The following is a 17,342-nucleotide window of genomic DNA, read 5'->3' as shown; positions in this document are numbered from 1 at the left end:
TCTTTTCTCTTCACCCATGATAACCCAAGGTCCCCGATTTCTCTTGGCTGTATTCATATATTTTAAGCTCCCATTGGTAGCATTTTCCCTTGTTTATTGATCTGCATGTTTTTCCTTTTAATTGTTTATATTAAATTTTTTTCATCTCCCTCCACATTATTGCTTTTTTCCTGTATTCAATATTTGCAAACAACCTATGTTACTTTACTGAACCTTCACTTTTTCTGCTAACTTTGTCCCCTCGCTGCAAAGCACTCTAAAGCTCTCGGGCGATGACTGTATTATACAAAATTGCATAAATGTATGTATAAATAAATCCATTATTAAACAAAAAACAAATAAAATTGCATGTGAGATCAATCACTTAAAGCTAAGTGAGATTCTGAGACTGTGAATGGAAAGTGCATAGGGACGGAAATGAAGAATTGAAAGAGACTGCATTAATGTGTGTGAGATCAGTGAAGTGTGTGGTGTCAGTGATGGGGAATGAATGAGTCTCCATTGATCTGTATGAGGTAAGTCCTGCAAGAATAAATAAGCTTCCCCTGAAGTGTACGGGGTCAGTGATAGAGGAGTGATTGATGCTCCATTCAAGTATATGGGGTCAGTGCTGTAGGATAATCCATGAGACTGTCTTGGAGTGTATGAGGTCAGTGGTGGACGAATGAAATAGGCTCCACTGACATGTATGAGGTGAGTGATGTAGGAATGAATGAGACTTCATTAAAGTGTACACTGACTGTTATTGATGCATAACTGTGTTTCTGCAAGGAGCTGGAACAACCACTCTCTTGAGGCCAGGGTTTGTGGGCTTTGACACTGGCTTGTGAGAGCCAGATCATTCAAATCTGGCCACACAATCACCAAGAGCCAATATGGTGCAGGGGAGTGTGAAGATTTGCTTTGCAAGAATAACTTTCTCTGACTGATAATGAAGAAAGACAGCCATTCCAGGGAAAGGGGTAATCGAGACAATAAGCCCTAGGCCCCACCCTCTCTCAGCATCATTTATTTATAGATCATTTAGTGCAAAAAAGCTTGCCATCTACAATAATAATGAGGCAGTTTACGTGAACAAACCATGAGGGAGCATCAGATGACATGTTTTCACAATTGTACTATGCAGTATAAGCATAGGAACATCATGATATCAGATTATCTTGGAAAAATATCGAAATGTAAGTGCTGATAAAGTGAGTATAGTTTTACTATTCTAAGCTCCATATTTATGCATCGAAAAGTAGGGTGACCAGGCGTCCAAGATTTGCCCGGACGGTCCCGGTTTTTCACCTGCTGTCCTGGCAGATTTCAGGAAATTTAGCTTCTGTCCTGGTTTTTAGAGAGCGTCGACTGAAAACAGTGGGAGGTGCTTTTTATACTTTACAAAGCAGGGATAGTTAGCAGTTGTTTCAAGAAAGCAATTTAATTGACAGGCAAGCTACTGGGTTTGAAAATTGCATTTTATGTATGTTCTTACTGCCTGTTCTGCAATTCTCTGCTGAGGAGCGCTCTCATTCTGTGCGCTGGCTTGAAGGAAAACGTTAGTCCTTCTTCAATTTTGTGAAATGTCCCGGTTTTTGGCTTTAAAATTCTGGTCACCCTATCGAAAAGATATACATATATATATATTTTCAAGGTCCAAATGTGTAGAAGCAGCCGCAGTCGGTAGTAGGAGTAACTGCAGGGCGGTGATGTTTGGAGGGGGAGGGGCAGGGTGGGGGGTAGTAAACTACAGATTACGGAGGTTTACAGGTAAGTTAACATATAAATTAATAAAATGAATTTTGTTGCGCGCACTGCATCCCCAAATGCGATGCAGTGCACGCAACGAAATTCGTTTTATTAATTTATATGTTAATTTACCTGTAAACCCCCTACCCTGCCCCTCCCCCTCCCCACGTCACCGCCCTGCAGTTACTCCCACTACCGACCGCGGCTGTGTAGAAGTAGGTATAGAAAATCTCTACTTGCTTTTTGACAATTCGGCCTCGATCAAAAGATTTCATGCTATTGAGATTCCCATCTCGATATTACGGGGACATTTGTGTTTTTACTTTCACTGGAGTATATAATTTTTTTTATCCTTACAAACAGTTGCTTATGGCACCTGAGTAAAATGAAAGAAGCGTTTAGAGAGCACAACATCACGAGCCAATTACGAGGATGGTAGGAGGAGCATCCGACCACCATTGTTGCGGGAATGGGACCAAACGACAGGCAGTCGGTGGTCCCATCTAACCGCCATGGAGGTGGTCAGAAACATGCTTCTTTGCATTGAGGCTTGTGCTGCGGCCCGGAAAAGGGCCACAGCACAAGCCCCAATGCAAAGAGCTATGTTTACAAAAATCCCTGCACCCTGTGGCAGGCACCACGCGGTGCCTGCCACAAGATGCAGGGATGATTAGGCGGGCACTACAGGTGGCCCTTAGGGCCCATAGCGAAGGGCCATGGGGGAGAGGGGCCCTGCTAGGGGCCCCATAAAGCCTTTCCGCCAGCCTTTTCAAGTCGGATGAATGCAGTCACTTCTCCAAACTGTATATATTTTATATCTAGTTGGTGCACCAATGCCAACGAAACCATGTATTTAATTGCATAGTTTCACAGTAAGTAGGGAGGCAGAAGACTGAGAAAGGAGAGGGAAATAGAAAGAGAGAGAGAGTGGCAGGAAGAGTGGAGAGAAAGAGAGAGAGGTAGAAAGAGAAGCAAATCCTCATACTGTGATTATTCACCCCAAATGAATACAATATCACCTACCAACAGCATATATTCTATATATGGTTGGTGCCCCAATGTCAATGACACCATGGTGTTAATCGCACAATCTCATGGGAAGTGGAGGGAGAGGGGCAAAAATCGAGAGGGAAAGAGAGAGAGAGAGAGAGAGAGACAGAGAGAGAGAGAGAGAGACAGAGAGAGACAGACAGAGAGAGAGAGAGAGACAGAGAGACAGAGAGAGAGAGAGAGAGAGAGAGAGAGAGAGAGAGAGAGAGAGCGAGCATTTTGAAATTATTCTCCACAGATCTCTCCTCCCCACTGCATTTATTTTATCTCTTGGTGCTGTATCAATGTGAAACAATTTAGTTAATTGCACAGTTTGCTGTTAAGTAGGGAGGAAGCGAGGGAGGGGTGGAGAGGAAAAAGCAGAGAGAGCGAGAGGGGGGTGTAGAGAGAGGCATGTCTACAATTTGTAATTACTCACCGCAAATAAACGCAGCCTCTCCTGCATTATTTTATTTCTAGTTAACTCATCAGTGTGAAGGAAATAATTTAGTTAATTGCACAGTTTGAGCTAAGCCGAACTCCTCACTGTGCTGAGTCACCCCACAACCCCTTGGCCTTTTCTCTCCCCCCCTCATTGCTGTGAAAATTCAGAGCAAGAAGGACAATTAGTGAATTCTGCTTTTGGTTCTTGTTAAGAGCACATGTGACTGCCCTACTTTCAACCCTATATTCCTGTATTTACCTGGACCTTTCTTTATTTTTGTTAAATCAAATATTTCATAGCATTACCCAAACAATTAGCAATGTAATTTAGTCGCAGCTGCAGCCTCTGGAGACCCCTAAATAACTAGAACATTTTTCTCATCACAGTTAAACTAAAATTTGCAGATTATAAAAATAGACTGGTAAACCTACTACTAAAGCTGGTTCAAGTTGAAATGTGGTAAGTTTCTGCAGTGGTCAAATGTCTAGTTGTTAAGTGAGTGTGTAAACATGATCGTTCTCATCAGTGTAAATTCCCAACTGCGAAATCAGAGTAGTTTCGGTGGATATCAACAGAAGTTCACCTGAATTTATAATAAGTTATTAGCAGTATTCAAAAGTCCAATAACCTAGGTTGCAGGCAGCATCATGGGGTATAACTGCAACACCTGGAGAGCTCTAATTGATTCACATAAGTCTTTGATTCTGTCTGTTTATGCCCCCTAGTTTCTTGGGTCCCTGCTACGGGTCTCTGAGTTACCTTACTTAAGTCACCATCATATTTATATAGTTGTGTCTAAATTAACCCTGGGCGTAGTTCGCGAAGTAGCGCTACGCGTAGCTACGCAAAGTGCACTTCGCACTACGCGAGCTACACGTAGCACTTCGCGAACTGCGTAGTACCCTGTTCGCACTATGCAAGATGCCGTTTTCAATGATTGCACAGTGCGGACAAGCATCCGGCACTGTGCAATCATTGAAAACGGCATCTTGCACAGTGCGAGCTGTAGTTTTCTGCCGCTCGAGTAGGTTTTTACTCGAGCGGCAGCTTTCTCAACACGAACTGGTAGTTTCTCATCGCGAGCGGTCACGAGCATACGCGACCACTCGCAATGAGAAACCTGACCTCCCCGCATTGAGAATCTCGCCGGGAGGTTTATTTTCCACGCTCGCGATCGGCAACTTGATGTTGCTGATCGCGAATGAGGGAAAAGACTCGCCGGGTTGTCATTTTGCTTGCTTGCGGTCGCCAACTTGACGTTGAGGAACGCGAGCAAGCAAAAAATGACTGCTGCACTACGCTACGCTATGCATGTTTGCACTGTGCTACGTGCAATTCGCGTAGTGCAAATTAACGCAAACCTTGCAAACTACGCTTGCGTAGCGTAGTGCTTTGCCCAGGCTTAGTCGAAATTAGCTTGACTCCCCAAATCTCTTTTATTAAGTTCTATGTGCCCCTTTGCTTTAGCCTCCCTGAGGCTTTCTATGTGATTCTCCAAAAGTCTCCCTTATTGAGCCTGTCTTTGGTAAAGGCTCTCTGTAGCAAATGAGTTCTGCTCATTTAATTCCCCCCCTTGATGTTTTATAACCACCCGCGTTTCGGACTTTTGCAGTGAGTGAGTCTCACCAACTGAGTATCACTGACGATAATTGCTGGTAATGGACTGAGAGTGCTACCTGTCAGTGCAACTCTTTTAAAATCAGGCGGCTGCTGTACAGATAGGGTAATAGACTGTGGGCTGGTTCCACTGGCGGCGGGCAGGAGAAAACAGAGTTGCTCCCATCTGCGGGCATTAAATGAAGAGACACTGCTGGTTCACGCTGCAAAGGAGAAAAAGAGAATGTTTCCAGCTCCTGCACTGTCTGAGGAAAGCCGGGTGCAAGGGAGGTGGCTGGGTCCACAAGGGCCTCGAGGCTGCCCCACTGCCCTGCGGAACCCAACAATCCTCATAGATCATGGTGCCTCAGTTGAGACTGGCCATACCAAATTAAAATAGACAAGAAACATGCGGGGCCACAGCAACAACGAAAAAGTGTTGCAGCTTCCCGACTTGGGTAAGTGGGAAGCTACTAATATAATATTCAGCCCTGGGCCCTGGATCGCCCCAAAAGACTGTGCTTGGGCCTAATTAGCATACATCTGTACTCGTGGTGCCCCTGGGATGAGCAGGGGCACACCAAAGTAACTAATAAATACTTTTGGAGGCTGCAGGGAGTATAGCAGTCCCCAGAAGCCTTCTCCAAAAATTCCCTCTAAGTCTTCCAGGGGGTGATAGGCATGATCCTGGGAGAGACTTGCACGCACTCCTGGAGCTGGAACTCTGTGCTCACTGGAGTGTGGGGATCACAGTCGGTTAGTCTTAAAGCTGCAGAAGCAGCATTATAAAGTGAAAACAAAGAAAGACTCTAGGGCACATGGTATTTATTATATGTATACTTTATTGGCAGTGATAATGGTTGACAATGCAAGATTTTACAGTATATTTAACGTTAGTACTACACCCGTTGATTTCAATTGTAGGTTATAACATGTAGTACATATTGCTACTGGACCCTTTGATTTCAGGAGTGTTTCAATGATGAAATATAAAATGTTGCGGCTTTTACTGGTGTGGAGACCCACTAACAAAGTCTATAGCCCAGCCCTATTGATAATGACATTGCCTTATATTGTGATATTGCATCCGGTATGGGTGGGGGTATTGGGGTTATAGGGTTCAAGCCACAGGAAAGGTGTAGCCTAATACGACTGTGCCACCAAAGGCATGCCCGTCTACCTGAATGTACCTATAATATTGTAATATTTAGTAGTGTGTGTGTGTGTAATAAAAGTCCTTATTTAAATGAAAAAGCACTAGCTGAACCATAATTTATTGATGATGATTGTTGTGTACCAGTGAGAAGGAGTTATTAGCCCGCACCATCTTTCCAGAGACCACTCGGATTTGCTACCCTGAGAGTCGAGTGCTACAATGGGGATTTGGCTCCCAGCGAAGGAAAATTGGGGACTTATTACTTGTGAAGGACTCACATCCTTTGCAATTAATAACTCCAATTTCTTACACTCTTGAAATATCTCAGGTTTGAGTTTTGATGAGCATACCAAGTTTCCTTTCTTTGGAGTGCAAAGCCTATTCGGCTTCAGCTTCTCTGGTTAAAACTCCTCTGATTCTGTTAGTTTGAGATCAAAGGAGTAGCCAGAAGGTAAAAACACAGCTAGACCTCGTAGGCAAAGTGTGAGAGAGGTGAGTGACGCCGATCATCCCTACCGTTTCCATGGGGGGATGTTGGTGCTCAGGGTGTATTTTGAGTGTAAGAACATCTTTAAAAGGATTAGAACGTGAAAAAACGTGCTCTGTATTTCATCATTGTAGTACGATCTCTGCTATGTATATGGTATTTTTATGGTGCAAACCTAGCCAATAGGCAGTAGAGCGCTGTACATAGCCAAAGAAAAGCATAAAGTAAATGTATAATAGGAGAGGAAGATGGGCTATGGACGGTTAATGCATGTAATGGTGAGTACTTTGAAAAAGTTAGTTCTCAACTCTTTCCTAAATTGGAGCAGCGTTGGGGTACGGATAAGGGAATGTTGCTCCAGATCCAGGTTGTATAGATTGAAAAGGACGGCTGTCTTGTTTTTAAATTATTACAATTCTTAGTCTGAAGTCTTATGGTGTCCTGGCTGCGGGCATGTTGAGAACCACCAGAGATGGTGGGCTGATCTTAAAGATAAGCAGGGGTGCTGGCTTTGTAAATTATACACCGGTTTTGAAGATGTTGCAGGCTGGGAAGGGCGGGCCAGCCTGGGGGGTTGAACAGTTGCACGTTGCCCACCAGACTGGACTGTTCTGTTGAGAAATATCACTTGCTGCGGAACTTTAAAGGCAAATAGAGAAATCCAGGTACTCACTATCCAGAGGACCTGTTTGCTCCTGAGAAGTGCCGGTACTCCCCCATCAAATGTATGGCAGCGCTGCTCAGAAGTGCAGGTACTCTCCTTTCAAACTGAAGCATGCAGGCACTCAGTGCCAGACAGCACAAGCCTATTAAAAGCACTGGCTTGCTTATTAAATGTGTTTGCTACGCTGATTGGATAGCCAGACTTATTTATCATCTGTGACAGTTTCCGCCAGTCCAGGCTTTAACGCTAACAGAACGTTGCTTGCTAAAGATCTTGAACCATACGTTCAAAGTTAAAAGTGAAACTACAAGCCCCAGAATGCAATATGCTGAACGATAAACGTGCCGCACTGGCTGTAAATGTCCACACATACTAAGGGGCACCTTGGCATTGAGGGGCGCTAGGCATTTCTGATGAATTGACACGTGTGCCAGTGGTCTTAGGACAGGCAGTGATGCGTGCCAAGGCGGAAGGATGGCGCTCAGCGTTTCCTGCACAGCCTGCTTCGGCCTCGCTTCGGTCCTCCGGAGCGTGAGTGATGCGGGGCTCTCGGGCCTGGCATCTGCTGCCCTCTTACATTCAGCTCACATTGGAGCCTTCTGAAGAGGAAGCGCATTGATTATGGATGATTCAGATCCTCTGTGAAAGGCCCTCCAGACACACGGGCCGGCTGGAGAAGGCCCCGTGAAATGCAAATGCCTCTGCGAGCTGCACGTACCTCGCTCAGTGCCGCTGCGGGCAGCGCCTCCTGAGCGGAAGCCGAGCCGCCAGCCAACAAGGAGTGCTGATTGCACACAAATAGCGCGCGCGGTGGCCTCAGAGCTGGGCACACTGGGCAGTGCCAGGAGCCGAGGATGTGATGTACGGGGACGGGAGTGAGTCACTTGGCAGGGTGAGCGACCTGTGCAGAGGAGGGGAGCCGTGCTGTGGCCTGGGACCGGGGCAGGCAGCGACAGCACGCTCCTGGCAGCCAGCACACAGCGACTGATGGAGCGTGAGTCAGGCGACGGCGCAGCTCACTCTCGCGGGAGACTGATGGGGAATGGCAGGCTGCAGCTGCACACGGCGAGGGGGATCCCACAATAGCAGCTCTCCGAGGGCACTTCCTGCAGACCTGCCTGTGCTGTCAATCCCAGCCGCCGGAGACAGGTGTGTGCTGTGCGGCCCACGGGAGCCTGGGCGCTGCCTCCGCCAGGAGCGACAGATGGGCGCTCGTTCGTGAAAGGGGAGAGAACTTCACAGCCGGCCCCTGCACGACAGGGTAGGTACAGGGAGCTGGGGCACGGCAGGATGGGTAGCGTCAAAGGAAGCTCGTGCCAACAGGATGGTGGATACCTTCACAGGAAGCTCGTGCACGGCAGGATGGGTACCTTCACAGGTGGCTCGTGCACGGCAGGGTAGGTACAGGCAGCTCGAGCACGACAGGATGGGTGCCACAGGAAGCTCGTGCACGACAGGGTGGGACGGGTACCTTGACAGGCGGCTCGTGCACGGCAGGGTAGGTACAAGCAGCTCGTGCATGACAGGATGGGTACCTTCAGAAGCAGCTCGTGCACGACAGGATGGGTACCTTCACAGGCAGCAAGTTCACGAGAGGGCAGGTACCTTCACAGGCAGCTTGTGCACGAGTGGGCAGGGCAGGTACCTTCACAGGCAGCTCATCTTCACAGATAGCTTCTGCAGGACAGGGCAGGTGCCTTTAGAGATGGCTCATACACAACAGGGCAGCTATCGTCATAGACAGTTTTGCTTGGTAAGGGAGCACATTTCTTGGGTGGGTGTGAAATTCCGCCCCACTCACGGAGTATTCCCCCCGAGTAGCGCGGAATTCTGAAAAACTCTCCAGAGCGGAGTTCAAATTAAAATTCTCTTTATTCGGTCAAATAAAAATAGACCATAAAAGCACATGATATCTGATACAAATCCATAGTATAATATTAATACAAGTACAAATTTCCATTTATTTAAAAACAGTTAAAAGTGTGATTACATCAGTGCGCTTTTAGTCTCCCAATTTCTCATTAAAACTAAATTATGAAAAAATAGTTTTCATTGGAGAAAGGAGAACAAAAGCCTCAAGTTGGGTCTGCCATGTGCTCCTAACTGATGCTACAAATAAAAGAGAAAACACCTCAACCTGACACCGCCTAACAGAGCGGATTTTTTTCCCTTGCTTGCACTCGCCAATGTTAAGTTGGCGAGCGCTGAAAATCTTACTCCAGACCACCTCCCGGCAAGATTTCTCAACGTGGGTGGTCGCGGATGGCTGCTACTGCTCTTGAGAAACCTTCCGTTCGGGTTGAGGAAGCTGTCGCTCGAGTTCAACATCTACTCGAATGGGAGAAAGAAGCAGCACCCTCTTGCCGCGCGCATGGTGCAGGTCGTTCAGATTTTCTAGCGCGGGACAAACACCCGCCACTAAAAATCAGCATGAATGGCGAACCTAATGCACTCCGCTGCTATCAGAACTCCGCATAGCGCACCAGAGTTTTATGGTCACTTCGCAGAGTTCTACTATGGAGAGGTACCCCCTATGGATACTTTAGAGGTCTGGGAGGAAGGGGTAAAACAACAATGATATACAGAAGAAATCTCCCACACGACCTACAATACTTTCACTACAACTTGAAAAAGCTCTTATGGGCTTCCCTTTCTATATAGATCAAAACATGCTACAGTATTTCTTATTTACATTTTATTCAAAATATGTTTTGTTTTTGTAATAAAGGCATTATATTTTTACTTCATGATTAACTTTTTTTATACAATTTTAAACATCTTTTGTTAGTGAGAAAATACATATATTATTAAAACATGACAGACATAAGAGCAGTACTCCTCATTATTTAAAATACAATGCATGTAAGTGAACTTTCAATAACGTAGAAAAAACTTTTCATATCCCCATCAAGAGAAAAAAAGGAATTGTCAAATCACACCACACCTCTCATTCCATATCATCCTCACCAGAACCAGACACACATGAACACATTCAAACCTTCATTCACTTCCCAGCTTAAATGGACGTGCTAATAAAACACATGGTAGGAATCCTTTTCAGCTATCCATGGTGTTGCCACCAGCCGGGAATACATCGAGCCAACGTACGTTTCGGTGGATTAAATTGTTTACCATCCACCTTCCTCAGGGCCATCCAATTTATGGTCTCATACTTAATGGCAGAGGTGCGATGTGGAAATCCTGTACGGTAAATCTGGATATTCTCCTTTCCTACAATTTGTTTTTCACGGGTAAACCAGGGATAGTGTCCTAGTGTTGTTGCTTCATTCAACACGCGGTATTTGGTTTTGAATGCGAGACAATATTATTTCTGTCTCAATACTGTAGGGCTCAGCCGAAGAGCTTTAATGTCGGGATCTCTTTAGATCAACTCTTCGAACATGACAAGGATTATATATTTAGAACAGGCTCTGGACTCAGCCAATCAAACTGTTGTTATCTTGTGAAACTCTACTGTGTGTTCAAATGGTACTGCGGGTTCCTAATCACGGTGCTTATTGCGAGGTTACAGCTAAGATATGTCACTATCACGCGGCCATTTTGCATGTGCCATGTGTTTTATTAGCACGTCCATTTAAGCTGGGAAGTGAATGAAGGTTTGAATGTGTTCATGTGTGTCTAGTTCTGGTGAGGATGATATGGAATGAGAGGTGTGGTGTGATTTGACAATTCCTTTTTTTCTCTTGATGGGGATATGAAAAGTTTTTCTACGTTCTTAAAAGTTCACTAACATGCATTGTATTTCAAATAATGAGGAGTACTGCTCTTATGTCTGTCATGTTTTAATAATTATGTATTTTCTCACTAAAAAAAATGTTTAAAATTGTATTAAAAAAAGTTCATCATGAAGTAAAACTATTATATTATATTATAAAAAAAATATATTTTGAATAAAATGTAAATAAGAAATACTGTAGCATGTTTTGATCTATATAGAAAGGGAAGCCCATAAGAGCTTTTTCAAGCCGTAGTGAAAGTATTGTAGGTCGTGTGGGAGATTTCTTCTGTATATCACTTAGCAGAGTTCTGCATAGTGGAACTCTGCGAACTCTGCCCAGGCCTACTCAGTCATTTCACCAACAGCAGCTCGTGCATGAGAGTACAATGATTGCACTGACAGCTCGTGCATAAAACAAAAGGAAACTTCATAGATATCTTGGGAACCACAGCAAAGCGGCCTTCAAAGACGGCTCATGCATGACAGAGGAGCCAACTTCATACCCAGATTGTGCATGAGAGCATCTACGTTCACAGCCAGCTCAGGCACAACGGAGCAACTTCATGCGCAGGCAGCTCATGCATGACAAGCCTTCTCCATCTATACTCACAGGGACTGAACCAAACGTCCCATCACAATTAGAACTGGACCAACTATCCTGCAATTCTGAAAGGAGCGGCCCCATCCTCTTCCGAGAAAACCACAGAATAGCATTCATCACCCCTGAACATCATGAATTGTAATCCAGGGCTCCACCGTTGTTTTGTGCCCTGTTGCGCTATAGGTAGGTTGACGCCATACATTCATACACTATCACTGAATATTTTTATAGGGCCGGGCACTCTCCTTTTCACAGAGTGTACCTAACGATCAAGCACCTTTATAAATCCTGGGGGTGTATGTTACTACATTGGGAGTCACTTCATTGTGACCACTACATCGGTAGTCACTACACCAGGAGACATTACATCAGGGTCATCAGTTATTATATCGCATGTACAATTTAAATACTTATTTTAAATATATGTGGTGGTGTGTTTAAAAAAATATTATATTCAATGTTTAAATCTTTATTGGGGTAACACCCTAAAGTTCTTTTTTATTTTCTAAAAACAATGCCCTTTCAGCTTAGAGTGCCACCTAAACTATGCAAAAGAAAAGAGGGAACCCTGGGGAGTTCTAAAGTTTCCGGCTGAGAACAGTTTCTTTATATGGAACTCTCTACAACACCACTGACACTCCTATTCTGCTCACATAAAATGGCTGTTTTTCTAACAGATTTTTTAAGAATAGGATTAGCGCAGTGCCATCTACACCGAGCTAGAAAACCTCTTGCCGTTTTCACAGCAGAGTCTTCAAGCCTAGGATTAGCAAGTGCCTTCCATGCTGAGCAGAAAATTGACAAAAGCTTTTTACCGTTCCAGGAACAGTATTACAGTTTTCAATTGGTAAAATACCATCCAAGACAACCTGAATGACTAGAAGCAGCAACTGACAAAAGGCTGCTAGTAACACAGACTTTTGAGGAGAGTGGATTTGGAGTGTAGGTGGTGTTCTAGAGTGCCCCATATAAAGCTCACTCTCATAACCACTGGAGGATGTGATCAGTGATGTCACCAAAAAGATACCACCAGTGATGTCATTTAACATGTCATTAGTTTGATTTGAATGATATTTTGGATGCACACAATTACTCATTGCATGTCCAGGTGTTAGAGGGATGAAGCCTTAGAGGGATGAAGGTACAGGACTTGTAAAAAGAACAGCTGTGTTTTTAGGAATTAGCAAACTTACAAGAAATGTGCTTCAGTGACAATGGCTAACAGAAGGACTTTTCAAACCTGTGCAGTTATACAGAAAAGTCCCAGCCGCTGAGCGCAGATTCCTGAATTTAGGAATGTTCACCAGGTGTAACATATTGGAGCATAAAAGAGGAGTGGACAAATAGGAAGAAAAAGTGAATGTCATGTAAGTGTAAGGCACAGAACTATCCTTGGTTTTATAACAGAAGCACAGAGCTTTAAAGATAATGAACAAGTATTGGCAACCAGAGGACACATTTGCCGCACTACCAGACATGTTGATGTTGTTAATATTTTAGAAAGCTCTAACGGCCTGTTGCCAAATTTGCTATTAATTGATGATACTGGAACATAGTTGGGAGGCAACAATACAAAACAGGCATGAGAAAAGTCAATGCAACACATATTAGACACAGGCGCGGTTCGTGCAGGTAAGAGCGGTGGAGCGGGGTGGGGGGGTTCGACAGACGACAACAAGGGAAAATTATTTATTTATTTAATTTCCCCTCGGCATTGTGGAATCCCCTCCCCCCCCCCCCCCCCCAATCCGATCACCGCTCTCACCTGCACGGGCCGCTCCTGATTAGATGAAAATGAAACAAAGAGGCCCTTCTGTAGATTCTTTGATTTCTTCTGCATCAGTTACAGTTGTGCCCAGTAAATACTTTTCACCCAGTTAAAGGCTTCCTTAGGGCAAAGATTCTGTTATAATCTGACACATACTAAAAGCTCAAATACGGCGTCGTGATTCATGCTCATATTTTTGAGACAACTCTCAAATAGTGAAGTGTGTCCGTTGTTTGCACAAATCAGATCTCAATGCCGCACCCAGGTCAATCATGACATCTATTCATCCTGGGCCATGTGCGGCACTCAGTAGTCCAACAGCCCGCATAAAGTGTTTTCTTGCACTCGTTCATCGAGATCTCATGTGTACAAACAACGGACACACTTCACTATCTGAGTCTTGCCTCGAGAATATGTGCAGGACATTGGTGCATGAATCACAGATTCTACACAGGATCCTTGCCCAGAGGAAGCCTTTAACTGGACAAAGCGCATTGGCTGCGCACAACTGTAACTGGTGCAGAAGAAATTGAATAAAGATTCAAAGAATCAACAGATGGACCTCTTTGTTTCATTTTCATCTGTGTGTCGCGTTGACTTTGCTCATGTGTTCTTTGTATTGTTGCTCTCGATTATGTTTGAGGTTTAAAGATACAATACTTTCTTTCGCATAGGGAGGCAGAGAATTGAAGAAAGATGAGAGGAAACACTAGCATTCCTTCTGAGACCCAAGATGAGGTGCGCCGTTTCATTCTTAGAAGGCAGTGAGGGAAATGTTTTTCTCATGATCTTTATCACAAAGAGGCACATAGTAGCTAGTTTATTCATGCCAGCTGTGAAAGAAAGTTTAGAGTCAAAATCCACCCCAAAGTTGTGTGCTTTAAAAGAGTGTGGCAGGCAGGCACCCAAAAGATGCAGTCCAGCAGATTGCAGTCCAGATGGAGGAATTACAAAAAACAAGACCTCTGTCTTATCTGTGAGGCATAAGAAAGTTGGACTTCACGCAGTCTGCCGATAAGCAAAGGCAGCTTTGCAATGGCCCAGTGAAGTTGTGTTCTTCTTCACCATGTTACGATGATTTGAGTGTCCTCTGCACAGGCATAGAACTGGAAGACACGGAATGAAATGACCTCAGCACACCAAGATGCATGGGCGGGGCCCCGATGATGAGACCGGTGGGGACCTGCAGTGCCCATTTTTAAAAGTAGAGTGATATTGAGCCAAAGAGACTGTTTGGGGGTGCCCCTGCATACAAAGTCCAGACTTACCAAGTACAGTGCCCTGTAAGCCAGCTTCAGCAAGTCCACCCAGTAGGATGCCATGGTGTCAAAAGCTGCCAATGGATCGAGGAAGATTAGGGCAGCCGAGCCCCCAATGTCAAGTGTAATCTTAGTGGCAGCTACTAAAATGATTGTGGTGCCCACATTGGGACAACAACCAGACTGATAACTTTTTTGAAGAAAAATTGTCTTCAATATATTTCAGCAGAGGCAGGTGAACACAGCATCCATATATTTAAGCAGTCAAAGGGAGAAGGGATATAGTGCGGTGGTTGGAAAATGCAGCTGGATCAAGAGTGGGGTTTCTCAGTTGGGGGGTCATAAAAGCTGATTTCCAAAAGCCTGCCAGCAACCAAGAAAGGCAATGCAGACGGAGGTCAATATTGGGGAAATGAAAGAAGCAACAGCCACCGCAATCTTAACTGGGCATGAAGAGCCAGAGAAGATGTGACTATGGTTGGACAAAGTAGCATCCTGACTCACATGATTGAAGTCCGACCATGAAGAGAAGGGAGGGATGGGAGATGCACAGACTGAGAAATGCGATAATCTGTTTAGAATGAGCTCAAAAGCTGGATGATCTTATTCTTAAAGAGGTCGGACAATTCAAACATAGCTGCTGTGAGAGGACCACTGAGGCAGCACTTACCATGCTATGGAATTATAAATCACAAAACATTCTTTGACTGGACTATTGGTAGATGAAGTGCGTTAATGATAATAATTGCCACGGACATTGTGTACTCATTTTTAGGTCTCGCCTGAACCAGCGCATGCGCTGGTCTGGCGAGACTTATTGAGAGGGCTCCAAGAAGTGCTACCAGGCCAGCCTAGAGCTACAGTGCATGTGCGCGGGCGCGCGCGCCTCGTTTTACCACGATTACTTTCACTTTCGGCCGCTTTGATGTTTGATCGCGATCGGATCGCGATCACTTTCACTTTCGCGGCCCCACGGCCGCTTTGCATAGCCAATAGGTCTCGCTTTTGGGACCTTATAAGTATTTAGTTACGCAACTGTTGCATGGCTAAACACTTATAAGGTCCCAAAGGCGAGACCTATTGGCTATGCCAATGCTTGTTTTATATGTGTGCAATTCACACTTATAGAGTAATTCATCAGCCGGGTTGTGTTTGTGGTGTCAGTGTCTTTCAAATTTTCTTGCATTGTCTTTTCACCAATTAAAGTTCTTCTGTGTACCAGTGAGCTGATGGGGATATTCTTTCGGAATTCTGGACATTCAGAGGGAAGATGCTGTCTAAAGCTGATTTACTCCAGTTGTTAAAATGTCAGATGTAATGTTTATGTCCTCATGTGTCATATGGCGGTTTTGTGTAAAACTGAAACTAATTTGGGTAGGTCTGTTTTGGACCAAGCATTGTACAGTATTCTGGAAGGTAGGTTGAGATTAGCTTTAACGTTGTAGAGCTTGTTAATTGCCTTATGACCAGTCTAGGAAAGCGCTGGAGATGATTGAGAGTCTCCTAGATTGTAATGTGCGTCTGATCAAGAGTGGGAACGACTATGTGATTAGACCCTTAAACTAATTGCGGTAGGTTAGGAACAGATAAAGTCAATGTGTGCCTGTTCATATCAAAACAATTGTCTGTGCAGAATGATAATAAAACTGTATCTCAGACCTATTTAATACATGAATTGATAAGTTTATATTTACTTTCATATTCTTATCCATAGTTATTTATTTCTTCCCCTCATAGAGCATACCTCTTTTATTTGGAGCTATTGTCTCTCATTCTGATTTTCATGCCATCCTAATCATCATTGTGACTGGGGGTGCATTTTTGCATTGTTCAGGGGACACTCTTAAAGAAACCTTTACATAGAACGACCGACTGATTAGCGGGACCCTTTTGATTTAAAAATGTCCACACCTGGTTAGGTGGGATAAGGATTGACTTAACCCTTATGGATTCACATGAATGTTTTTAACTAGGTATGTACTGCTGATTCGTCTGTATAAAACGAAGAACAGGCCGTATAATCTACCTCACCTTTACAATATAGGTGAATCTCCTGGGTTGTTCGTAAAGAGGGTTAGATAATTCATTGTCCTGGAGAAGGTGGCTTCATTCTGCTTTTGAACCACCGAAACGTGTAGACGCTTGTCATTTTTGGGTTAAATTCGAGGAACAAAGTGTTGCTTGTATAAGTTCAAATGATGTCAATACTGTAATTGATTCTTTCGAATTAACCATTGTAAATGATAAATTTATATGTCTTAAATTGTATCTCCCTTTGATGTTTTTTAACACTGTGTGAACTATTGGAGGTATTGTTTTTATTGTTTTTAATGTGATTTTGTATATATACATATAGACTTTTTTATTATAAAAGTTAATTTGGAATTTATATGCCTTTGCTTTGGGTTTTCCGTTTCAAGACTGGTGGAGTGGTATGTTGTGAATGCTTTTGTATAAGTGCATTGAAAAACTGGATATTAGCTTTTCAAGAGTAGTTATCTTTTTAAACCAAGCCACTGGTCAGTAGGACAGCTGCAGGAAGGGCCTTTTATAGCTTGTTGTATTCCTGTAGCTTGAACAGAAGGTCAACCTACTGACCCTTATGGTCTACTTCTTTGTCCTGGGTACAAGAGATAGCAGGTTCAATCCTTCAGGGCTCCTTTCAAGTAATAGAAAGCAGACCCAGCCCTCTTTTGTTCTTCCTCAGGGCCAGGAGTGATCTGAAGTGGGTGCCTGGGGATACCACATTTATGCCTGGCACAAGCTAGTGGGATGGAATGAATCCTGGGCATGTCCTAGCCAGTGGGGTAGAAGTTCCCTGGGCCAATCCGTCCCACTTCAGGCATTTGAAGGATGACAAAGTTCTT

At 44.2% G+C, this 17,342-nt stretch overlaps 1 protein-coding gene across 4 annotated transcripts in view; it reads left to right on the top strand.

Moving 5' to 3' along the window:
- The window catches only part of SYT3 (synaptotagmin 3), a 630,220-nt gene that overhangs the window by 271,760 nt on the left and 341,118 nt on the right, over nucleotides 1-17,342 (top strand). Inside the window, exon 1 of one of the 4 annotated variants that reach the window (XM_085616129.1) lies at nucleotides 7,832-8,369. The exons of the other annotated variants lie outside the window; for them this stretch is intronic. The gene's annotated coding sequence lies outside the window, so the exon portion shown is untranslated. Of the gene's footprint in view, nucleotides 1-7,831; nucleotides 8,370-17,342 lie in introns of those variants that run through there. 4 annotated transcript variants of the gene reach the window in all.

Source organism: Triturus cristatus, chromosome 7 (genome assembly GCF_964204655.1).
Source record: "Triturus cristatus chromosome 7, aTriCri1.1, whole genome shotgun sequence".
Classification (NCBI taxonomy): Eukaryota; Metazoa; Chordata; class Amphibia; order Caudata; family Salamandridae; genus Triturus; species Triturus cristatus.
Note: the sequence above shows the minus strand (reverse complement) of the source record. Positions and strands in the feature narration are given on the sequence as shown.